The sequence below is a fragment of the Oncorhynchus mykiss genome, chromosome 7, assembly GCF_013265735.2.
Source record: "Oncorhynchus mykiss isolate Arlee chromosome 7, USDA_OmykA_1.1, whole genome shotgun sequence".
Classification (NCBI taxonomy): domain Eukaryota; kingdom Metazoa; phylum Chordata; class Actinopteri; order Salmoniformes; family Salmonidae; genus Oncorhynchus; species Oncorhynchus mykiss.
In genome coordinates this window covers 79,083,173-79,106,119 of record NC_048571.1, presented here as the reverse complement: position 1 = coordinate 79,106,119, position 22,947 = coordinate 79,083,173, and the positions used below count along the sequence as shown (strand labels likewise).

At 41.5% G+C, this 22,947-nt stretch overlaps 1 protein-coding gene across 5 annotated transcripts in view; it reads left to right on the top strand.

The window, feature by feature from the left end:
• LOC110528552 (cadherin-22) overlaps nt 1-22,947 on the top strand; it is a 269,991-nt gene that overhangs the window by 10,145 nt on the left and 236,899 nt on the right. For 2 of the 5 annotated variants that reach the window (XM_036984153.1, XM_036984151.1), the window contains exon 1: nt 986-1,201. The exons of 2 other annotated variants lie outside the window; for them this stretch is intronic. The gene's annotated coding sequence lies outside the window, so the exon portion shown is untranslated. Of the gene's footprint in view, nt 1-985; nt 1,202-22,947 lie in introns of those variants that run through there. One more of the 5 variants, XM_036984156.1, reaches the window with a different exon arrangement.

The following is a 22,947-nucleotide window of genomic DNA, read 5'->3' as shown; positions in this document are numbered from 1 at the left end:
CAGGCCATTATGGTAGAGTGGCCAGACTGAAGCCACTCCTCAGTAAAAGGCACATGACAGCCCGCCCTACCAAGATTGAACTCTTTGGCCTGAATGCCAAGCGTCACATCTGGAGGAAACCTGGCACCATCCCTACAGTGAAGCTTGGTGGTGGCAGCATCATTCTGTGGGGATGTTTTTCAGCGGCAGAGACTGGGAGACCAGTCAGGATCGAGAGAATTTTGAATGAAGTAAAGTACAGAGAGATCCTTGATGAAAGCCTGTTTCAGAGCGCTCAGGACCTCAGACTGGCACGAAGGTTCACCTTCCAACAGAACAAAGACCCTAAGCACACAGCCAAAACAATGCAGGAGTGGCTTTGGGACGAGTCTCTGAATGTCCTTGAGTGGCCCAGCCAGAGCCCAAACTTAAACCCAATCGAACATCTCAGGAGAAACCTGAAAATAACTGTGCAGGGACTCTCCCCATCCAACCTGACAGAGCTTAATCTGAGAAAGGAAACCCAAATTCAGGTGTGCCAAGCTTGTAGCATCATACCCAAGAAGACTCAAGGCTGTAATCACTGCCAAAGGTGCTTCAACAAAGTACTTAGTAAAGGGTCTGAATACTTATTTCAATTTGATATTTGTTTTATTTTTAATACAATAAAAGTGTGTGTGTGTGTGTGTGTGTGTGTGTGTTTGCTTTGCCATTGTGTGTAGATTGATGAGGGGAAAAAATAATTGAATCAATTTTTAGAATAAGGCTGTAACATAAAGTCAAGGGGTCTAAATACTTTCTGAACTACTACTTTTTTTTTACACTATTTATTTTACTAGGTCAATATGTCTTTGTTGTAAATGTTTTAGCTCCAAACTGGTGGCAGTTGTGAAAAAAGGGGGTGAATGGTTTATATAATGCAGCAAGGTTTAATCTCACTACTCTCAACGAACGCTCTCTCCTTCACTTTCATTTATAAATTCTCTCCATCACCACAAGGGGCTTTCCATGCAGTGTGTTTCTGTCCTGTCAAAAAGAAGACGAATAAAAGCGTGGTGGCAGGGTGGATGAGTGTAGCTGCGCTTCAGACTGTCCGCCGCCGTTGCTGCTGCTGCTGCTGCTCAAAGAGGATCATACATTTTGGAAAAAACGCAAGTCGGATAGACAGGACCAGTCTCTCCAACTTGCTACCCGAGTCTTTGACATTATCCCACGTAAAAAGGTACGAGCATATTGTTTAGTCTACTTTTGCATTTATTTGGACATGTATAAACCGGCTGTATGAGCGACTTCTTTCCGCGCTCGTTTCCCTCTTCAATATCGTAGTTCAAGGGAAATGAGAGGAAATAGAATTGAAAACTGGAGAGTTTTGTATGGCAACCGACGGGAGAATGCCTTGCCAGTTCTCATGGATATGCTCTCATTAGTGATGGGCGATTAACGATGCAATTAGGCTAAATCGAAGATCGAACTTGTTGCCATTTTGCATCACTACACTGATGAAGGCGGATAGATATCTCAAGTGAAATAACTATTGACCGTACGCAATGTTCTGTCCATGTCGTGCATTATGTAGATCATCGGTTCACAGTGAACTTGTTTGCAGCTTGTTTTAAATCTAATTATGTCAGAAGATATTTTAAATTATATGAATTAAAAAAGAAAGGCATAATGGGTTGCGCAATATGTGTATTTGGTCTGGAGATCTATTATTGGTCACTGAGTTCAGGGAATGAAAGTCTAATAAAAATAAAAAACTTAAAATGCCAGGCTACTTATTAAGGAATTGAGGTAGGCTATTGAAAACACATCACTATAGTATAGTAGCCGCGTCCTGCAGTAGCCTATGCATTAGATTATTGAATAGATTGATACTATTTTGACTGCAAACCCTATGTAATCGATGCAGATGCACTCAATGGGACACGCACAGCACATTTTTTTATTTATTTGCGCAACGATAGGTAAAGGGAGAGAATGAAATAAAACACTGTATGGAGCGACTGTCAGTTCACTGCATATGGGATATTCTTTAGAAATGATAATGAATTGGCATTGTTGGGAGGAGGCGAGTTTCACACATTCTGAAAACGACTGGAGTTGACACTTGATGCGCAGACTCTTGTGTGCATGGAAGTTGGACGTGTGCGTTAGGCTGTACATTGCATGTCCACATCAAGGCTACCTGTCATAGCGGCATATCCACTTCACGTTTTAAGGCTCAGTTAGTTGTTAATACTACTACTACTACTACTAATAATAATATTTTTGTATTTATTATTATCATCATCAATACCTCCAGTTATAATGTGATGTGCTGTTTTACACATGAAATGCTCCATCTCCAGTTATTTGCCTTCTGGGGTTCTTTGTTGGACATTTCACCCAAATCGGTGACAACAATTTTTATTAGTTAGGTTGTATCATATGGCTTACCGTGTGGCTCTTCTATAGCATACATTAGATTAGGTTTTATGTTGGCCTATTCAGTCATACCTTTCTTTATACATTCATATTACATTTTTGCCTTTCTTTTGCCAAGTGTACATTATGCCAAACTTATGCTGTATAACTCCAGATAGTTAGAAATCAATAAGTCAGTGATTGAATCCTTTGACAATCTTTATTCCATTGTTCCATTAATGTGCTTGCATATCCTTCAGAAAAGTACTGCATTCTAAGGAGAGGTCTGGTCTCAACCCCTCTAGAGTCGGTCATTCAGACTGATGATGGTTTTAACCTAATTCGCAATGTTTTGCATTTTCCTTCGGGTAGATGACAGATGTATCCAAAAATATATATATATTTTTAGTTTTTAATTAAAAACCTAACCTATATTGTCACAGCAAAATGATCCTGCAGCAACAGGATTGTAACATTTAGTCCATAACGTTTCTTGTTCGGTGGTTAAGCTATTAGCTGGCCAAAAGTAGGCTACGTGAAAAGTGCAATACTGTTAATATAGACCAGAATGAATACAGTCTACTACCAAGGATGAGGAGCAGAATAAAATATTGCCTACTCCCAATAAATCTGATTTGTGACCAGGGGGGTTGGCTAGCCTGTGTACTTTTTACACCTGGTTATTGCTGTCTGACCTTGCTGGAGGTCAGAAGTGTCCAAGTTAAATTCTTGAGAGTTTTGGGAGGTTGCTAGTTCTCACTACTAGACTCTAATCTAATAGGTTGGGGAAACCGAGCGAGAGGGGAGGGCCTCTTTCTTTCACCATCCAATCAATGAGTGTAATTATCCAATTAGGATTGTGATCCACAACAAGAATTAGCAGACTCTGAAAGCCGCTAGGGATTGCGCTTGAACTCATATTGACCTTGGCGGAGCATTGGTTATAGACCTTTACCACGGTAACACTATAGGACGAGGGTGGAACATTTGTGTCTATTAGATCCATAGGCTCCCAAATGAATGTTGTCTATGACATCTATTAAACCTGGTCATGCTCATATTTAACCAATAAGGTATATCAGACATTATAAACTGGGTGGATCGAGGCCTGAATACTGATTGGCTGACAGCCGTGGTATATTTAAGCAATAAGGCATGAGGGGGTGTGGTATATGGGTAATGGTTACCAACATAATTAGAGTAGCAAAAATACATGTTTTTTTCATACCCATGGCATATTGTCTGATATACCACAGCTTTTAGCCAATCAGCATTCAGGGCTCGAACAACCCAGTTTATAATTAAGCAATAAGGCAAGAGGGGTGTGGTGTATGGCCAATATACCACGACTAAGGGATTTTCGCAACGTGGAGTGCCTGGATATAGCCCTTAGCCATGGTATATTGGCCATATACCACAAACCCCAGAGGTGCCTTATTGCTATTATAAACTGTATACAAACGTAAATAGCGCATTAAAAACCAATGTTTTGCCATACCTGTGGTATACGGACTGATATACCACGGCTATCAGCCAATCAGCATTCAGGACTCAAACCACTCAGTTTATAATCTCATATAGACCAGGTCTGTTGTAAGCAGTATGTACATTAAAGGGTTTATGCGCTAGTAACCCAGATCTCCCAACTGAATACGTTATGGATTTATGGTGATATGTGAACCTCCACTGAATGCATATCAGGGGGCTCTTGGGGCAACCTCTTAGCCAATTCTAGGTACCCCCCAACCCTCCGATAAATCGTTAATATGAAGCAGTCCACCGTTTTGGGTCATTGATTTCTGTTTACCGATCCTGGGTATAAACCTCAGCCGAGGGAGGAGGGGGAGATGGATGGAAGGAAGGGGTTGTAAAGATGACAAATAGGGGTTACAAACGAGAGAGGCTTTATGAATCCCGGACTATTAGGCTGTTTAATTGATCTGGGCTCCGTGTGTTCCTTAGTTCATCTGCAGTGCTCCACTCTGCTCCACACCTGCTCCTGTGTCTTTGGCCCGGGACCAGGGGGTGGGTGGGTGGCTCATTCACACTCTCCGGGTTACAGTCGGAACACCTGCTGCCCCAGGAACCAGGCTCGTCTGCCAGGAGGTTGTGGTGACTATCTCTTCTGGGTTGTTTGGCGGAAACTGACACAGATGGGGTGTGACTAAAAGGGACGTGACTGACATGCCAACAAATAACCCTGAACCTTAACGTAACCATAACCTTTTAACCAAATCCCTATAGCCCACCAGGCCTCTAGGTACTTGATCTAGAAGGATTGGATAGGCAAAACAAAATGGTGGAGACAATGTATTTTAGCCCTAGCAAATCGAAGACCAAAATGGAGCTACATTATTATTAGCTAGCCTACATCTATCCAATACTTTCAAATCTACATAGGTGCTTTGGGTGTAGAGGTGAGGGGTTGATTTGAAACTGGGCAATAGTCTATTTCAATGGCATTTTCTGTGTTCCAAGATGGTTTAATAACTTTTCAATGTTCTTTTATTTACTGTGGATAGAAGATGGTTTAAGATCTGTTCTCATCTGGTGTTGCCTAAAGGACTAAAGCAACACAGAGGCAGACTGAAAGTGATCATTAACAATGAGTGTCCCTAAAATTAGATTTGGTGATTGGACTCAGTGTATTTCTTTAAAGTGACTCGGGTACCAAGGAGGTCAGTTTGGCTACAAAACCGTTTCAACTGATACTGTGCCGTGTACTGTATGATCCGGATGTATGATCCGGATGTATGATCCGGAACTTGAAATGGTTTCCAGCAGTACGCCCCTACTTGCGGTTGTTCAAGTTAACATTTTCTATAACTTGTGGGTGATTCCTCAAATGTGTGTTTTGAAATCAACATTTTCAAGTCTGTCCTATTTTTTATTTTTTTATTACTTAAAAAAAAAACATTTATTTAATTTCCATTGACATGTAAACAAATAAAACACATAATTGGTCATACTCAATTTACATTGATACCCCCCATAGTTTTTACAACGTGCTGAATTTTCAGTCATAACATAATTGTAATGTAGTAATGTAATGGTGCAAACGTAAAATTCAGTAGTAGCATTTAGACCGTTTTACCAAGATTCTGTGAATCTCTCTGAAGTGCCTTGGCAATGCTCGTAAGTGCTATAATGATGTTGAAAGCAGCAACAAAATACCATGATTTTGCATTTTTTGTTGTTGTAATAGTAGGATGTCATTCATTTCCTATGATTATCACCAGGCTCAGTGTTTCCTTGGCAATTTAGCTTTTGTGGAGGACATTTGGCCTTTGTCACAGAGCAAAAGACTGAAAATTGATGATTTGCTTGTCTCACTTTACTGGTATTTCCATCTGTAACTGTTAATGATAAAGGAGGATAAGGATAAAGGTGCTTTCCGGTATCTAGGTGTCATAAAAAGTCAGTATATGGTAAATAGCAGCTTCTACATCTGCATTGCTTGCTGTTTTGGGTTTTAGGCTGAGTTTCTGTATAGCACTTTGTGACATCTGCTGATGTAAAAAGGGCTTTATAAATACATTTGATATATGTTCGATATGAATAGCCTATTTATTTTCAGGTTAGGTAAATAAATCAAAAGTCTGTTTGCTTTACTGACGAAAGTAATCACAAGTTCCACTGATTTTATTTGTATCCTACTGTCTGGATTCAGGCACATAAATCATTCCCTAAATATTGTGAGTTTACACCAAATAATGCTCAGTGATGGTACACATTTTGTAAAATTAGTAAACTGTAACACACTTCCTTAGAGCCATGTATTGATTAGAGAGTCCCACTGCCCATGCAAATCACATGTTTGCGAGCTGTTACCAGTGGTAGTACGATAGTTTTATAAGATAGAAAAGCCCTTGGGACAAAACTGCCCAAAGTTTCACATTTGAAGCTTCTGAATAATGCATTAGTGGCACTATCTGGGATGGTAGTGGTGGGTTCATAGTTCCACCTGGTACACACACTGTTTCCCCCTCTCCACACACACGCTGCTACCACCCCCACACTATCTCCCCCTCTCCATACACACCTACATCCATAAGTTCCTTTGGAAATTGGTAGAGTGGCTAGATAAAGTAGGAGGCCTGCTGTTAGGCTGGTAATCCTCTGGTACTAAGGCCAGAGCCTTGTGCCTATGCTAGACTAGTGCTGTGAGAGTCACGGCTGCCTTGGCCTCAGCTTACCTCTGGAGACTGCTGGCCAAATAATGGCCTCCAGCTCCAACTCCAGTGCTCTCTGGCCTGACCGCTACGGCACTGCTTGTGACGCAGATGCAGCAGAAAGTCTGAATAGCATTACCATAATTCAGAGTTTTTAGAGGCATAGACAGGATTCATGGTGTGTGCACTGTGTGGTAAAGAAGAAGATGGAGATGGACTCCTGAAGTTTCTAAGATATATAAAAAACCTTGCGAGAATTGCTGGGGTTGTCTCAGCCTAGAACGCTACACACCAGAACCTAGATCTCATGGTGTTTCTTCTTGTCTGGCATGGTACCGTTCTTCAGCAAGGCAATGTATTTCTCCTTCTGAGTCTATAATATCATGAATTTACTTGATTGTTCTTGCTGACCATAAGGGCATCCTACATGACCAATGACTCTTATCACAGATTACAGATAAGAATCGATCAATGCCCAACTAACAGACTCCATCACACCACCTAAAGATGGCAATTCAATAGTGCTGTGCAGTTCGCAAACGATTTGTTCTTTTTGAATGACTTGAGAGTCATTATTTGTTTTTTAGAGTGACTCATTCATTTTAGTCGTTTGTTTGACCTGCTGGCCGCAATGAATTCGTCAGCAGGATGGAATACGCGCTCCTCCGGCTCAGCTGCTCCAGAGGCGTGCTCCGACAAACAGTCTATCATGTGCGTTAGGGCTGGGCGATATACTGTATTTTACTATATACCGATATTGATGCACGAACCGGTTTGAGTTTTTACTTTATCTTCTATAACGGTATTTGAATGTTTGGTTTAAATATGATACGCTGTGTGAAACGTCAATTTTTATAGTTAAATCCTCTACATGTCATCCCTCTCCGCTCTCTCTCTCTCCGTGCTGCTTTCCACACAGACCTGGCACCGCCCCGTCACTGAAGGAGTGAGCACATTTGTTGCTCAACCAATAGACACTTGCGTTCAGTCTACATGGTCATGCAACAATGTTGTTAACAATGCTGTTTCCTCTTTGCTTCTATTATAAATGCACAATCATTCTTATATCTGCAAACCGCTAGTTTGTCTTTTCTTAGCAAGTTGTGGCTAAATCATGTTAGCTGCTAATCGCTAGTTAGCTGTCTTGCTAGCTAAAATTTGTACGGAGTCAGAGCAAACGTAGCTACCAGTGATGTTGTAGGCTTAAATCAGCGTGTTTGTACAACAGTATCTTCTAAATCAAAGAGGAATAGGCGAAGCATGAATATGTTAGCTACATGAGGTAGCAAAGAGAACTTTGAATGTAGCCAAAGATTAGGGTCCCGTAGGAAACACTGACCAACACTTTGGTTCCTAACCTGTCAAAATCACTCATCCTTGGCATTTTCATTTGTTGTCATGTCAAACATCACTGTATTCAAAAGGCTGTCACACATCTGAGCTATCTTTGTTGCAGGTGCAGTTGAATAAGATAAGAAGAAACCTGCACACTGCTTTTTCTAGTATCAAGGCTCTCTCTTAAGCTTTACATATCGGCCTCAAAGATCTGACGAAGGCCTTGAGGCCGATACGTAAAGCTTAGTAAAGAGCAGCGATACTAGCAAGAGCAGTGTGTATACATGAAAATATATACTTTATTTTTTTAGACCCGTTTTTAGAAATACCCATTAAAATAACTTAGAATGTATGTGTTGCCACCACTACTCCTTAAGCAAATTTAGAACTTTTATTTATCAAAAACATAATACTGTCACACTGTTAAAAGTTGAAAAAATGCTGTGCTATGATATTTTGGCCATATCGCCCAGCCTAATGTGCGTGCAGAAAATATCACTCTGCAGGCAGCATAGAGAATAAAGATACATGTTCGCATGGTGCAAGAATAAATGCAATTTATAAATGCAAGGGTGCGTGCTCAGCCCCCTCCTGTACTCCCTGTTCACCCATGACTGCTTGCCCATGCATGCCGCCTCCAACTCAATCATCAAGTTTGCAGACGACAAAACAGTTGTGGGCTTGATTACCAACAACGATGAGACAGCCTACAGGGAGGAGGTGAGGGTACTCTGAGTGTGGCGTCAGGAAAACAACCTCTCACTCAATGTCAACAAAACAAAGGAGATGCTCGTGGACGTCAGGAAACAGCAGAGGGAGCACCCCCCTATCAAAATTGACGTGACAGCAGTGGAGAAGGTGTAAAGTTTTAAGTTCCTCGGCGTACACATCACGGACAAACTGAAATGGTCCACCCACACAGACAGTGTGGTGAAGAAGGCGCAAAAGCATCTCTTCAACCTCAGGAGGCTGAAGAAATGTGTCAACTAAAACCCTCAAACTTTTACAGGTGCACAGCTGAGAGCATCCTGTCGAGCTGTATCACCGCTTGGTACGGCAACTGCCGCATCACCGGGGGCAAACAAACTACCTGTAAATATAATAGTAGCCAAAAACATCATCAAGGACATCAACCACCCGAGCTACTGCCTGTTCACCCCGCTACCATCCAGAAGGCGAGGTCAGTACAGGTGCTGCAAAGCTGGGACGAAGAGACTGCTTCTATCTCAAGCCCATCAGACTGTTAAACAGCCATCCCTAACACAGAGAGCCTGCTGCCCACATTGACTCGAATCATTGGCCACTAAAATAAATGGATCACTAGTCACTTTAAAAAATGGCACTTTAATAATGTTTACATGCCTTACATTACTCATTTCATATGTACAGTGCCTTGCGAAAGTATTCGGCCCCCCTGAACTTTGCAACCTTTTGCCACATTTCAGGCTTCAAACATAAAGATATAAAACTGTATTTTTTTGTGAAGAATCAACAACAAGTGGGACACAATCATGAAGTGGAACAACATTTATTGGATATTTCAAACTTTTTTAACAAATCAAAAACTGAAAAATTGGGCGTGCAAAATTATTCAGCCCCTTTACTTTCAGTGCAGCAAACTCTCTCCAGAAGTTCAGTGAGGATCTCTGAATGATCCAATGTTGACCTAAATGACTAATGATGATAAATACAATCCACCTGTGTATAATCAAGTCTCCGTATAAATGCACCTGCACTGTGATAGTCTCAGAGGTCCGTTAAAAGCGCAGAGAGCATCATGAAGAACAAGGAACACACCAGGCAGGTCTGAGATACTGTTGTGAAGAAGTTTAAAGCCGGATTTGGATACAAAAAGATTTCCCAAGCTTTAAACATCCCAAGGAGCACTGTGCAAGCGATAATATTGAAATGGAAGGAGTATCAGACCACTGCAAATCTACCAAGACCTGGCCGTCCCTCTAAACTTTCAGCTCATGCAAGGAGAAGACTGATCAGAGATGCAGCCAAGAGGCCCATGATCACTCTGGATGAACTGCAGAGATCTACAGCTGAGGTGGGAGACTCTGTCCATAGGACAACAATCAGTCGTATATTGCACAAATCTGGCCTTTATGGAAGAGTGGCAAGAAGAAAGCCATTTCTTAAAGATATCCATAAAAAGTGTTGTTTAAAGTTTGCCACAAGCCACCTGGGAGACACACCAAACATGTGGAAGAAGGTGCTCTGGTCAGATGAAACCAAAATTGAACTTTTTGGCAACAATGCAAAACGTTATGTTTGGCGTAAAAGCAACACAGCTGAACACACCATCCCCACTGTCAAACATGGTGGTGGCAGCATCATGGTTGGGCCTGCTTTTCTTCAGCAGGGACAGGGAAGATGGTTAAAATTGATGGGAAGATGGATTGAGCCAAATACAGGACCATTCTGGAAGAAAACCTGATGGAGTCTGCAAAAGACCTGAGACTGGGATGGAGATTTGTCTTCCAACAAGACAATGATCCAAAACATAAAGCAAAATCTACAATGGAATGGTTAAAAAATAAACATATCCAGGTGTTAGAATGGCCAAGTCAAAGTCCAGACCTGAATCCAATCGAGAATCTGTGGAAAGAACTGAAAACTGCTGTTCACAAATGCTCTCCATCCAACCTCACTGAGCTCGAGCTGTTTTGCAAGGAGGAATGGGAAAAAATGTCAGTCTCTCGATGTGCAAAACTGATAGACATACCCCAAGCGACTTACAGCAGTAATCGCAGCAAAAGGTGGCGCTACAAAGTATTAACTTAAGGGGGCTGAATAATTTTGCACGCCCAATTTTTCAGTTTTTGATTTGTTAAAAAAGTTTGAAATATCCAATAAATGTCGTTCCACTTCATGATTGTGTCCCACTTGTTGTTGACTCTTCACAAAAAAATACAGTTTTATATCTTTATGTTTGAAGCCTGAAATGTGGCAAAAGGTTGCAAAGTTCAAGGGGGCCGAATACTTTCGCAAGGCACTGTATATACTGTATTTTATACCATCTATTGCATCTTGCCTATGCCGCTCGGTCATCGCTCATCCATATATTTATATGTACATATTATTCCATCCGTTTAGATTTGTGTGTATTAGCTAGTTGTTGTGGAATTGTTAGATTACTTGTTAGATATTACTGCACTGTCGGAACTAGAAGCACAAGCATTTCTCTACACTCGCATTAACATCTGCTAACCATGTGTATGTGGCCAACATTGGTCAATTGATTTGATTTAGATTATTGAATGCAATCGATGGACAGAGCTTTGTAGAACCAAAACATACCTTAACATTCTGAAACTTTCAAAACATACCTAAACATTGGGGGATGCTGCAGTTTGCGAACAATACTATGCTAATCTCTCCCTCGCGGCAGTCAATCATTACGCCAAGAGTCGTTCACAATCTGGTCCGGTTGCAGCCACAACTAAGAGATTGGCAACTAGACCTTGTTTCAAATTAACAATATATCCTATTTGTATGCTTAGCAATCACAAAATAACATTGTTTGAAGCACACTTTTATAAGTCTCAGTTACAATACACAGCTCCAATAAGCCCCCTATGGTGAATGAGAGGCTTGTAGAATCTTTTTAAATTTTTTTCATCGTTCTCCGGTAGGGTGCTCTGGACATTACTGAAATAAATGAATGAAATTTGTTGAAATATTTGTTCTTTTGACTGAATGAGTCAGCAAAAAGATCCGAACTTCCCATCACTACAAGTCGACCGCTCACACGGACAACCGATAGTATTGGTCGACCGCTCACACGGACAACCGATAGTATTGGTCGACCGCTCACACGGATAACCGATAGTATTGGTCGACCGCTCACACGGATAACCGATAGTATTGGTCGACCGCTCACACGGATAACCGATAGTATTGGTCGACCGCTCACACGGATAACCGATAGTATTGGTCGACCGCTCACACGGATAACCGATAGTATTGGCCGACCGCTCACACGGATAACCGATAGTATTGGCCGACCGCTCACACGGATAACCGATAGTATTGGCCGACCGCTCACACGGATAACCGATAGTATTGGCCGACCGCTCACACGGATAACCGATAGTATTGGTCGACCGCTCACACGGATAACCGATAGTATTGGTCGACCGCTCACACGGATCACAGATAGTATTGGTCGACCGCTCACACGGATCACAGATAGTATTGGTCGACCGCTCACATTGATCACAGATAGTATTGGTCGACCGCTCACACGGATAACCGATAGTATTGGTCGACCGCTCACATTGATCACAGATAGTATTGGTCGACCGCTCACACGGATAACCGATAGTATTGGTCGACCGCTCACACGGATCACAGATAGTATTGCTCGACCGCTCACACGGATCACAGATAGTATTGGTCGACCGCTCACATTGATCACAGATAGTATTGAATCATTACTCATCCTTTTTTTTTTTTACATCAACTTTTATTTTTGCTTGCCATTTTTTTGTTTGGGGGTTACAGGCACAATATTCAAACTCATATCAATTCATATTCAGTTCTCAACATATTTTTTTGTTCCATATTTTTAAATGTATATTATTGTAGTACATGTGGGCTGCCAATCTAAAGAAAAACATACAAAATGGAAACCATCATATCACCAAGCTTCGTAATAATATTTGTATCTAAAGGGGCAATCAGCAGTTGCCACATTATGGGACGTATAAATGAATATGTACAGTACCCATTGATTCTTGAAGAATATAACTTATAAATGCCTCACAAACTCAGTGTAGCTGTCCTACCCCACCAGAAGCAAAATATACCCTTTTTTGTAAACAAACACAGCTTCAAAAACACATTTAAAACTATAATTTCGATATCATGGTTGTCAGTCCTTGTATCCATAGCACTCTCTCTATGAATTTGAGTGGTTACATTGCTCAAGCCCCATCCCTCAGCTTTTTACCGAAACAGGGGCGGGGAGGATCTTTATTGCTGACTGCCACATTAAAGAAAACAGCATCCCTTTCCTCAACTCACCCAGCCTACATTTCCCCATTAAATCACCCGCATCCTTCATCCAAATGATTACTCATCCCTCATCTCAATTGAGGGAATTCTGGAGTACTAGCCAATTGATTGCATCTATAAAGTAACAACATTGCATGCAATGTTGGAGCCCTGTGCGGTTGACCAACTCGACAAATACAGGGATTTTTTTTCTCCATCTTTCAGGCTAGAAATAGTCTTTTGTACAGCTTTACTGTATACTGTAGATCAGCTCTTTAGACAGCCCCTTTGGTCGTCTCTGTTTCTGTCTCTCTTTCACTTTCTCTTTTCCCTGTTTCCCTCCATCTCTTTCTGTCTCTAAAAGAGTTTTCTTTGTCTCCTGCAACATTTACCCTGCCCAGGGTCTGGCCAGCTCTGACCATCGTTAAGCTGTCATATATAGACATGGTCTTGACATATGGAGGCTTAGACTACAGCACAATGTGTGCCTTGGGGTGAGGACTTCTGCTCTGGACTCAATCTCAGAAGTCTTTTGGAAAAGAAAGCACAGCTTGTGATACTGTGGCCAATGTTTTTTCATCTCACAGCGGACAGACATTCAGTGTTACCTCAAGGTCTTACAACCTGACAGTATGATTTTCTCAGTGTTACCTCAAGGTCTTACAACCTGACAATACGATTTTCTCAGTGTTCTCAGACGCCAAGTGTAGGTGCATAACAATGTGCTATCAATGAGGATTCTATAAAACAAAATAACGCATGGATTTCCAGTGTATGTGTTGTGATGTGCTATAAGTTAACAACAGGAGAGAAAGAGAGCAATCTCTATTGAAATAGAATTTAAAAATGTCTAATCAAGACGGACAGCACAGGAATTTGCTCACTTCAATATTAGATGGTCACAGGTATTATATTTACAGTAGTTCATGCACTAGTATAAAAACGCTGTGTGTGGGTGGGTATGAGAGAGAATGCGATGGGGTGTGTGTGTGTGCAAAAGATGGAGAGAGAGTGCATGTTTTATTTTCCCTTTTGTACTTGAACTATTTGCACATAAGTTGTACAACACTGTATATAGACAATATGACATTTGAAATGTCTTTATTCTTTTAACTGTGTAATGTTTACTGTCTATTGTTTTATCATTTATTTCACTTTTGTTTATTATCTATTTCACTTGCTTTGGCAATGTAAACATGTTTCCCATGCCAATAAAGCCCCTTAAATTGAATTAAAATTGAGTGTGCATGTGTTTCTCTCCCCACTCACTGTGGTCAGCCACAGTGTGGGGAGAAAGAGGAGGCTGAATCAGACTGGGCCATTGTGCGTGGGACCTAGCGCAGAGTGCTTCTGTTCTGGATATCTGGAAGGCAGCTAAGTAAACTAGATCATCTGAGTGACAGTGAACAAGGTTAGGAAGCAACTCCGAGCAACGTAGCTTTGAAAAGGCCTGCCTTTGGTGGGCTGCGGATATTCTCTCCAAACAGAGAGGTGTTGACTAGGCCTGCCTCCCAAATGATACCTTACCACCTCATATAGTGCACTACTTTTGACCAGAGTCATATGGGCCCTGGTCAAAAGTAGTGCACTACACCTGGAATAGGGTGCAAAATGTGGGACGCACACTAGGTGGGTGTGAAGGAGATTGCGGCCAAATTTCAAACATTTTAACAGAGACGTTTACTTCCTTGCTTCCTATCTGCAGCTAGACTTGCATCATGACCAAGATGATGTTGTCTTATCGTGGGGTGTTAATGTGTGTTGTAGTAAAAGTCCTTGTGTAGTTATGCACGATTATGGCATTGTTAATGGTATTTCTGTGTACATGCATGATAATATGTGGGTGTGTTTTGAGTTTATGCTTAAGCACCCTATTGCTAATGTAAACATGCATTTATATGCATCCGGTGTTTCACATTTTGTGTGTATGTGTGTGCGTCAGCATTTCTGTGTTCACTGCTGAATCTGCCATATCTTTGTAAAGAAGTTATGATATGACAATGGCACATCTGTTTTTAATGGTGCACAGCCACATGCACACATGAATTTAATCTGGGGACACGTTGGGATTTGTTCTGATGATGCATATCTTTGGGAGATTAAGCCCTCTGCCTGGATTTGCAGAGTTTCCTGTCATTCTGCGTGCACTTCTTTGTTTCTGCAGCATAATGGGCTTTGTAAGTTAATACCCATGAGACACAACACTACTGAGCTGGGATTGTGATATGTCCCAGTTCGAAGTCTCTTCCACTCTGATTGGAACACACAGAACGAGTGGATTTGGCAGAGAGAGGCATTAATCGCTGCGGTCCTCCTTTCTTTTCTATATTTCCTCTTCTGTTTTTGAGTTTTCACTCAGTGATGCCATTCTGATATGGATCGATTTGCATAGTCAACATTGGCTTCTCGTGAAGGGGTTCTGGTTGACTGATGAAGTCGAGGTCAGACAGTCGGCTTCTCGTGATGGGGTTCTGGTTGACTGATGAAGTCGAGGTCAGACGGCTTCTAGTGATGGGGTTCTGGTTGACTGATGTAGTCGAGGTCAGACGGTCAGCTCCTAGTGATGGGGTCTGGTTGACTGATGTAGTCGAGGTCAGACGGTCAGCTTCTAGTGATGGGGTTCTGGTTGACTGATGAAGTCGAGGTCAGACGGTCAGCTTCTAGTGATGGGGTTCTGGTTGACTGATGATGAAGTTGTACAGTAGGGGCTCTTATCAAAGTAGTGTACTGTATTGTATAGGAAAAAGGGTACCATTTTGGGACCTAATGTCAAATGACACATCCCTATAGTGGGATACCTAGTCAATTGTACAACTGAAATGTGTCTTCCACATTTAACCCAACCCCTCTGAATCAGAGAGGTGCGGGGGGCTACCTCAATCCACATTGATGACGCACGGGAAACAGTGGGTTAACTGCTCTGCTCAGGGGCAGAACGACAGATTTTTACCTTGTTAGCTCCGGGATTCGATCCAGCAACCTTCTGGTTACTGGCCCAACGCTCCTACCCGCCAGGCTATCTGCCTCCCCGGTAGTGTACTCCTTTTGACCACAGTTAACAGTACATGAAGACGCATGCCTCTGGTAAAAATAAAAAAATGTGGTATTTCTTTATTGGATGACCTTAAATGGAGAGGGAAGGATGTCACATGCAATAGCAAACAGCCTGAGTACTATATTTATGAGATGTGGACTGCCCATGGTTTACAGGTTTTCGATCTGTGAGCTTTCATGGTGGGCAGTGCGGGATGTCACACCTTAATGTTTCATCAGCTGAATTAACCATTAAAGGTAACACGAAAAGTAGCACTTGCCTTATAAGTGTGAAGAAAATATAAGACGTTATGGAAAAGAGGGTAAAGTGAGATGTTTTAGGAAACACACTGCCTTTTGTACAATACTTTATTGTGTCTTAATGCCCGCAGTGCAGTCGTGTCCTCTAGTAACCCTGTAGATTGAGTATGAATGTTTTTTTTTAAAGAAAATTACTATTTTTCTATTTGATTTTTCAAAATATCCCCCACACTCTTTTAGAACGGGACTACTGTTATGGTCTTCAAACTACATTTTAAACATTTAATAGTTAATAGTTTAATTGTTTCTGTGATTTGCTACTTGATAATTACTTTCCTTATTACTTTGCACTTTTCGTGGTCCTTCATAAGTTTCTTCAATTACCTGATCGGTATACATTTCCTCAAGTTTCCCTACTAAATTGATATTCGGATTTTAAGTTTGATCTTTTGCACCGAAATCAACTCAAACATCTTGAACAAGGAAAAGAAAATGACATTTGAATGAGTGGAATATGGCTCTGCCCATAACTGGTTGGGTTGCTATTTTACAAGGCAATGAAATAATACATCATTCTACTTGTGAAGATGAACTCCTAATTAAACTCCACTTCTTATCTTGCAAGGTGCAGTGTAACAGTGGTTTGGTGCGTTGTTTACGACAGTTGATTTATTTTACAAGGTGGTCTGTAATACGCAGATAAACAGCTCATTATACTCAAGGCTCCAACAGCTCTCATTGATAAAGGACACCTGGCAGTTCAATTTGAATGGTCTGACCTTCGTTCTTATGTCAGTTTCACCCTAGGTTTTACCTGAGTGAGTGACCGCTTGACCAGAATGGAACCATTCACCTCTATAGTTGACGTTTCCCTTTTCAGAGGGGACAGATAATGGCGTGTCTCTTTTAGAGTTAATATTGCAGCCTTTGAAGCTATCCATTTTGTCTCTCCAAGCTCTCATTGTAACAGACAGGGCTATAATCAGTTTGTTGATGTGGGATGCTTATGGATTCATAACTCACAGTTAAATTCAGTCTTAACAATCAAACAGCTGCAAAAGGAGAATGAAATACTCCTTAACATGGTATTTTACCACTCCCCGGCTTGCTGCCTGATACTGCTTAAAACATTATTTTACCACATGTATCCCAGGGACCACAAGACAACCAAAAACACATATTTTTAGCATATTTTGCTTATAGGGATGAGTTACACAAGTTATGTTGCTGTCAATATCAGTCTTACTATGCTCTGTTTTACCAGTGCATTTGAGGAAGTATTTTGAGTGATGGGTTCCCTAAAGTCCCTCCCTTCCATTGGGTGACCACAGTTTGATAGTGTGTTTATTAAGGCTGGGCCTCCTGTGCTTTTCCTTGTGGCTTCTCAGTGACAATGTCTCTGGTGCACTGAAGCCTCTCCAAGGCACCCTCGCTGTGCTGCGCTAACCAGCCCTACGCTGTTCCAACACCACACGCCTCCCCAGTAGCACAAGTCTCACTTTATGGGCTGCCCAGTCTTCTAATCGTGTCTGAGCCAACTGCATATTTAGGAGGCAACATGTCACAGATGTTTAATGTGCCTCCAACTGCTCAGCACAACAGGTGGTTCTATTCAAATCTTCTGTCTTGAAAGGAGAAATATAGATGCTGTCTTCTCCCAGATTGCTGGCAAAGAAAAAATGGAGGGCATAAAAGACGATGGGAATGGCAATTGATGTTTTTGGACTGTTGTGGTCACGTTTCAAAATGGCAGGGGATGACAGGTGGCGGGGAGGGGGCAGGAAGGGGGAGGGGGCAGGAAGAGAGCAGGGAGGAGGAGGGGGAGAGGGCAGGAAGGGAGGAGCGGGAGGGATCAAGGGGAGGTTGGAGAGGTTTAGTCTCCTTGATGTAACCATACTAAAGCCCAGACTGCATAGAACATATTATTTTGTATCCAGGGTTAATTGAATAAGTATTACATTTCATTTCAGGATAACGAAAATGAGAGCCAGAAGTTGGTGTCAGTGTGTCGGTTGTGTAGTAGTTTGTAGTGGAATATTCTAATCAAGTGAGAGAGACTTTGTCATTTCTTCAAACAATGATCTTTATTTAATATCGATTAATTATTGCAATGATGAAGCTGGTCGATCCCACACTCTCAAGTGGGATGCCGAGAGTTCAACGAGCAGAACTGAGCCACAGTATTTTATAGTTAAGACACATCCTCCTGAATACGTAACAAACCACAGATGTCTGGAATAGGTCAAAAGGTTAGGATTTGTATGTGAGAAAGGAGTATCCCCCAGCCAGATAGCATTTACTGTGAAGACTGTTCCAATTATATATAAACCGGGGTTTGGCCCCTAAGACGAGGTTCCTCCTATCAGCCGTCCACACCAGAAACATCTCCAACCCTGGTACCTCACAGTATACAAACACCAACTATTTCTATGCAGACTGTAGGTTTTATCACCAAGCCATCATAAATCAATTGCCAGCGCCAAGCCCCAGAGGCCCATCTCAGTCCCACAGACACAGATGAGAGAGTACTCATCAAACCATATTTGATGCATAAGCATTATTAAAACATAATCTTGTCACTTTTCGACCATATGTTCTACTAACCTTGAGGTGCGATATAACGGTCAATAACTTCTAAGTCTTTTTGTTGGCAATTTTGAAAAGATCCATAATTGTCATTGATTTAATTATTTTTATCTGATGTTTTACTGTGGTCCTTTTCAAATATATTATTTAATATATGACTATTAGTTTTTAGTTCATTCATTGTTTTGAAAGGCATTGCTCCCGAGTGGAGCAGCGGTCTAAGGCACTGCGGTTCACTGCTAGAGGTGTCACTACAGACACCCTGGTCTTAATCCAGGCTGTATCACATCCGGCTGTGATTGGGAGTCCCATAGGGCGGCGCACAATTGGCCCAGCGTCGTCCGGGTTTGGCCGATGTAGGCCGTCATTGTAAATAATAATTTGTTCTGAACTGACTTGCCTAGTTAAATAAAATGATGGTAACAGACAAAATGTTCAGTTAGGCTAAATGGTCAGTCATACCCAGTGGCAAAACTGATCCCTGTGACGTAATTATAAACCTATGATGTCATTACAAATCTATGATGTCATTGGGACCATTTTTGCCTGCTCGTTAACCTGCTGAGACTGAAAATAAATGTCTAAGCATTTACAATATGAAACCCATAACGTAGTTAGTGAGTTTAATAATAACGACGCAATACAAAATAAGAGAAGTGCCTGACCATGGAAACATAAACAATAGCACCTGATGACTGCTAACAAAAGAGTGCTATATAAAGGATAAGTAATCAAGAGAGTAATGAAGTCTAGGTGTGACTGATGATGATGAGACGCAGGTGTGCGTACAGATGGGTTGCCGGGACCGGTGGTTAGTAGACAGGTGACGTCGAGGCCGTCTCTGACAATGAAATAGAAGTGATAACAACAAATAGCAAGTTGTAAATGAATGCCCCCATCCTATCATAGTGGCGTTACAATGGACACACAGTGAGTGTACAACACTGGGCTAATTTAGCTCCTCCCATGTTTCTCCTGAAATTAACTAGGGTGTCAGGAAACGGATATTCCTTTCCAAGATTGCACATTTGGATTGAGGCATGGAGGTACTGCTAACGAGCAGCGTGACCACAAACAGGAGCCGTACCTCAGAGAAACCAATGTTGGATTTAATCCAACCTACTGAATGCTATAGAAATATTTTGAGAGGGAATATTATTCTCTAAATCACTGTTGTGTAGTTCTAAAATATGGTGAAATCAGTTCAGAATTGTAAGGGTAAATTCTAAGTATCTGTTAACTAGCTGTTAAGAATTACTCCACATTACTAACTTAAATCACAGAGTGAAAAGAAAGTCTGTAGAGAATACAAATATTCCAAAACATGCATCCTGTTTGCAGTAAGGCACTAAAGTAATACTGCAAAATCGGTGGAAAAGAAATTAACTTTCTGTCCTGAATACAAAGCATTATGTTTGGGGGCAAATACAAGAGTACCACTTTTCCATATCAAGTACAGTGGTGGCTGAATCATGTTACGGGTATGCCTGTCATCGGCAAGGACTAGGGAGTTTTTTGGATAAAAAGAAAAGGAATAGAGCTAACAGACACTGGGAGACAAATCCACCTTTCAGCAGGACAATAACTTAAAACGCAAGGCTAAATATACAGTGGCTTGTGAAAGTATTCACCCCCTTGTCATTTTTCCTATTTTGTCGCCTTACAACCTGGAATTAAAATATATATTTTTTTGGGGGGGTTGTATAATTTGATTTACATAACATAACTACCACTTTGAAGATGCAAAATATTTTTTTGTGAAACAAACAGGAAATAAGACAAAAAAACGGAACTTGAGCGTGCATAACTATTCACCCCCCTCCCAGAGCCAATACTTTGTAGAGCCACCTTGTGCAGCAACTACAGCTGCAAGTCTCTTGGGGTATGTCTCTATAAGCTTGGTACATCTAGCCACTGGGATTTCTGCCCAGTCAAGGAAAGACTGCTCCAGCTCCTTCAAGGTGGACAGCAATTTAAGTCATAACAAAGATTCTCAATTGGATTGAGGTCTGGGTTTTGACTAGGCCATTCCAAGACATTTAAATGTTTCCCCTTAAAACACCCAAGTGTTGCTTTATGGTCATTGTTCTGCTGGAAGGTGAACCTCCATCCCAGTCTCAAATCTCTGGAAGACTGAAACAGGTTTCCCTCAAGAATCTCCCTATATTTAGCGCCATCCATCATTCCTTCAATTCTGACCAGTTTCCCAATCTCTGCAGATGAAAAACATCCCGACAGCATGATGCTGCTGCCACCATGCTTCACTGTGGGGATGTTGTTCTCAGGGAGATGAGAGGTGTTGGGTTTGTGCTAAACATAGCGTTTTCCTTGATGGCCAAAAAGCTCAATTTTAGTCTCATCTGACCAGAGTACCTTCTTCCATATGTTTGGGGAGTCTCCCACATGCCTTTTGTAGAACACCAAATGTGTTTGAAGAAAATGTGTGGGCAGAACTGAAAAAGTGTGTGCAAGCAAGGAGGCCTACAAACCTGACTCAATTACACCAGCTCTGTCAGGAGGAATGGGCCAAAATTCACCCAACTTATTGTGGGAAGTGTAAAAAAAAAAAGAAGAAGCTTTTGGAACGCGACCCGAAACGTTTGACCAAAGCTAAACAAATTAAAGGCAATGCTAACAAATACTAATTGAGTGTTTGTAAACTTCTGACCCACTGGGAATGTGATGAAAGAAATAAAAGCTGATATAAATCATTCTCTCTACTATTATTCTGACATTTCGCATTCTTTAAATAAAGTGGTGATCCTAACTGACCTAAAGCAGGGATTTTTACTAGGATTAAATGTCAGGAATTGTGAAACTGAGTTTAAATGTATTTGGCTAAGGTGTATGTAAACTCCCGACTTCAACTGTATATGTTAAGGACAGACAAGGAATACGTTGTGAAATATTTTTGTTGATTGTTATGTAAGGGTGAATGTTTCGCTATATCTTCTACAACTAAAGGTAGAATCATTCTTCTAAGACAGCATGTGTTTTTTACATTTTATTTCAGATGGCTGTCGAGCCTATCTTTCGGTTTATAATCAAATGCTGAATTGCAGGTTTAGCAGAATAAATTGCCTGCAAATAGTGTCCCAGCGGGGTATTGGTGCGTTCTTTTTATTCAAGCGATATTGTTAATTTGAATATTTTCTGGTTGGATAGTCTCTCCCCTTTAACTGTCCTAATTTCCCCATTTTTATAAACACCGATGATCAGGGATTGAGTCTGTTGGAGGGGATCAGTTTGAGCAAAGTGAAGTGTAGAATCACTGATTTACAAATAGTATTCTCTGCCAAGTAACATGCTTTGTACAATTAAGATCCGTATGCTACTCCTCCCCTGGTTTAGGCATTCCCCACCGACCAAACACTCGCGCACAACCAGACATTGAATGATTGATTGGAGACAGCTTGTCAATTAAAGAGCATGTCCTAGGACTTTCTGTATGCAGTAAACCCAGTGGATAATGCTGGAAATAATGGTCAAAGAAAACCCCCACAAAAAACAACCAAAACGCCTGGCCCTCACTATAATATCTAATATTCTCTCTTACCAAACAAACATCTCTTTCACCCGAAAACACCCACAATTAAAAACCTAATTAAAATCTCAAAATAAAGCAAATGAACAACCAGGATTTGGAAGGGCACCCACTGTCTTCATATGAGACCAACCTCTATGGAACAAATCCCATTTCCCTTTGGGATGGCTCTTTCGAATCACTGGCTGATAATGGAACATTGGTAATTCCAGTCACAGTGAGGCCTGTGGGTCCCATGGTAATTCCAGTCACAGTGAGGGCTATGGGTCCCGCAGGGGCCCGAGCCACTGGCAGATCCATTATTCATGGTTCAACCTGTGCTTGTAGAGAACACTGACACCCGATCTTCCAAAATCAAACAGGGGCCAGGGAGTGTGCTTGCCACCCCCCCCCCCCCCCCCCATCCCGGAATTCCAAGGGGGGTGAGGGGTAAGAGGATGATGGGTGGAGGTTCCTTTCTCTGGAAGTTGTCAAGACAATGATTCCTCGTCTTGGTTTTCTTTCCCCTTGCTGTTGACAAGCCACAGTAATGATACCAACGGCAAACAATATTGCTGCTGTGGAAGTTGCCAGTAGGTTGCCTTTAGTGATATATTTTTTAATTAGTTGCTTAGAATGCTTAGAACCTTT